The sequence below is a fragment of the Lactuca sativa genome, chromosome 1 (assembly GCF_002870075.4).
Source record: "Lactuca sativa cultivar Salinas chromosome 1, Lsat_Salinas_v11, whole genome shotgun sequence".
NCBI classification, from domain to species: Eukaryota; Viridiplantae; Streptophyta; class Magnoliopsida; order Asterales; family Asteraceae; genus Lactuca; species Lactuca sativa.
In genome coordinates this window covers 162,203,554-162,207,487 of record NC_056623.2, presented here as the reverse complement: position 1 = coordinate 162,207,487, position 3,934 = coordinate 162,203,554, and positions in this window count along the sequence as shown.

Here is a 3,934-nt window from a genome sequence, read left to right as displayed (position 1 = left end):
TTCTACAACTTCAACCGAAGGTCCTTCACCAACCGAAGTTGCTTCTCCAACCAAAGATACCCCTCCAACCGAAGGTGCTTCAACGCCTGGATGCTCAGCACCACAAGAAACCCCTGAACCTCATGTTTCTCAAAGCTCATCAATTGAGGGGGAGCATGATGATATGACTCTTGATTACGATAGCCAATCTGAGCCAGAAGAAATGATCAATGCTGAACTTGACCCAACCTTTGATCCGAATTACCCTCCTCTTACCAAATGGACCAGAGATCATCCTATCTCTCAAGTAGTTGGTGATGTATCTGAAAAGGTTCTGACCCGATCACAACTGAAGGCAAAACAGACATCCTTATTTTCAAAGGTTGAGTTTTGTATGTTTAACTCATTCGTATCAAAAGTTGAACCGAAGACAGTTAACACTGCCCTCGATCACTCTGATTGGGTTCAAGCTATGCAAGACGAACTAAACGAATTTGAAAGGAACAAAGTCTGGCGCCTCATTCCAACTCCTCCAGATGCTTCGGTTGTTGGTCTCAAGTGGGTCTTCAGGAACAAAATGGACAAGGAAGGTAATGTAATAAGGAACAAGGCTCGTCTGGTAGTAAAGGGATACTGTCAGGAGGAAGGGATAGACTATGAAGAGACTTTTGCTCCAGTAGCTAGGCTAGAATCTGTTAGAATATTCCTGGCTTATGCTGCCCACAAAAACTTTGAAGTTTTCCAAATGGACGTCAAGTGTGCATTTCTCAATGGAGAACTCGAAGAAACTGTGTATGTGGAGCAACCTCCTGGGTTCGTGAACGAAAAGTATCCAAATCATTGCTATATTTTGGATAAAGCTGTGTACGGCCTCAAACAAGCTCCGAGAGCCTGGTATGAAACGCTTACAAAATTTTTAAAGATGTCTAAATTTAAACAAGGTTCGGTTGACTCAACCTTCTTTCGCAAAAAGGAAGGTAACCACCTTATGATAGTTCAAATTTATGTCGATGACATCATCTTTGGCTCCACGAATCCCAGCTTAACAGCTGAATTCAGAAAGCTGATGGAGACTAAGTTTGAAATGAGCTCAATGGGTCCTATTAACTTTTTCCTTGGTTTAAACATAAGACAGGGACCCGAAGGCATCTTTATAAATCAGGAAGCTTACACGAAGACTCTCCTAGCGAAGTTTGGCATGATGGGAGACTCAAAAGTCAAAGTCCCAATGGCATTCGGCACCAAGCTTACCCCTTCTCTAGACAAATCGGCTGTCAATATCACGCTCTATCGTCAAATGATAGGCTCACCGATGTATCTAACTGCTAGCAGGCCTGATATCATGTTTTCTGTGTGTTATTGTGCTCGATTTCAGGCAAACCCACGCGAACCTCACATGCTTGTAGTGAAGAACATCTTACGCTATCTCAAGCGAACCACCTCCTTAGGTCTATGGTATCCATCCAACTCAGGCTTCTTTGTTCAAGCCTATTCTGATGCTGACCTTGGAGGATGTGGACTCGACCGTAAAAGCACAACTGGTGGCTGTCAATTTCTTGACGGGAAGTTGGTCAGCTGGCAATCCAAGAAACAAACGTGTGTTTCGTTGTCTACTGCCGAAGCGGAATACATTGCCGCTGCATCCTGCACATCACAAGTGATTTGGATCCAGAGTCAACTTCGCGACTATGGACTCAATATGAAGAAGATCCCACTATATTGTGACTCTAAAAGTGCAATTAGGATCTGTCATAACCCAGTGCAACACTCTAAAACCAAACACATAGCACTGAGGTATCACTTCATCAAAGATCACGTGGAAGATAGAAACGTCGAAGTTCACTTCGTAAGAACCACTGATCAACTGGCTGACGTCTTTACCAAAGCTCTTCCTGAAGCATCATTCAATAAAATATTGCAAGGGCTAGGTATGATGGAATCAGAGTCAGTACCTCACACTACCTCTCAACCTCAAACGTAAGAAGCGAAACCAACTGAACGTTCGGGTTCGGTTCAACCATCTGACTCGCTCATTACTTCAAAGGTAGTTTTTCTCTGTTGTATATTTCTTGTACAAATTTGTTTTTCATTATGTAAAAAGTTTTTCCAAATTGCATGACTAAACTCCTTGGTTTCTTAAAATTTTCCTAAACCGAAACCAACCGAAGGTTCGGGTTCGGTTTTTCAAAATTTTCCTGAACCGAAACCAACCGAACGCTCGGGCTCGGTTTTTCAAAATTTTTTGGAACCGAGACCAACCGAACGCTCGGGTTCGGTTTTTCATTTTTTTTCTCCAAAGTTTTTTTTAAGTCTTATTTTTTTCTCTACTTATTTTCTTTACTTATTTTTTTTATCTCAAAAACTCCAAAAATATTTTTTTATTTTTTCTTTTTTGTGTGTTCGTTCGTTTATGGGAATATATTTGATGAATTACTTAAGTGTCCCTAGAAGCATGCTGCTGTATGTGTCCCAAGCCTCATAAGATTTTGAATAATAGCCTTCATGACCTGGTATACACAAACCTTGTCTTCCCAGTAAGGCTAACACATTTATTCTAATCGTGAGCTACCTCAACCTTTTCTCACATGAGTTAAGGTTTCCTGCTTGGTCCTTGTTTTCGCAGCAGAGGTACTATATCTTCTTACACCATCTCCATAATTCTTCTCCACTATATTCGTTTCATCAACGTAACCCTTGAGACTCTCAGAAATTACCACTGAGGTTTATGGTTACACAACATCTGTGTTTATGATGTTAGTTTCGTGTCACTACGAGCTGAGTGAGACCCTAAATTCAACACCTAATGAATTGACGATGAACAATTAATTTGCTCAAGTTTTCACCAACGAATTGACGAATGTACCTTCAAGAAATCTCCAATTTTTTTTTAGTGATTCCTATGAAATTGTTACATACCATAACATTTCTTCCCAAGGGATCCAATTTTAAATTTTTTTCTGAGATTTTATATTTTTCCAAGCCAATACAAAATAAAATCCCTACCTACCTGTTTAACAGGCTACACCGGTCTCACAAGTACTTTGTTCACTTTCTTTCTTATATCAAGAATAGAATTGATGCATCGAAGCGAAACCACCTTTAATTAGCCTAATTAAAAGAAGCCTTTGAACATTTATTAATAAGTGTTTGATCGTAATTCAACGGGATTCCACACAAACACTTTGAGGTCTCTCTTGACCTTGAAGGAAGAGATTCGTGCCCGGGATCATCAGTTTCGTGTCATTATTGACATCACAGAATATCCTTAAAAGAGTTGCTTTATTTCTTTTTCTTTTACACTCTTTGCACGAAAATCCTTGATTTTCCAAAATTCCGTTACTATTGATTTACTGGCTGGATTATTACTCGGTGGTTAATTATGGAGCTGTGGTAAGAAACAATCCACGTGGGCGTTTAATTCAAAAAGATGCCGTTTAAAAACGATAAGACGAAAGGTTGCTGACTCGGCGGGAGTTAAAGGGATTGAAATTCAAACGACGGTAAAAAGGGGCGCGTGTGAATACGGAACGATCATGCTTTTACTGACAGAGTGGACGCGTGTGCGAAATCCAAGCGTCATCTTTCTGGCAATTAATGGCGCGTGCGGATTTGAAGCGATTTTCTTCTGAAACGGCGCTTGTTGGGTAGCGTGATCCTAGGATTCTGACAATCTCTCTCCTACGTGATCATCGCATAGAAGATATGAAACGATTTTTCTCTCTCCAATCCCTCACTATAAAAGGCAGTCCATAACACCTTTTACCTCTTTACTGCCTCCGAAATTTCTCAAGAGCGAAAATTCTCAAACAGCTTCACTGTTCATCATCTTCTCCAGTTCTTCAACAATGGCTGAATCTTCTTCCGTCCATGCTACTTCACAGATCCTACCCATCCGCCCACAACAATGTCTGGTTATTGATCTTAAGCCACTGGCGTACGACTCCTACATGTCGCC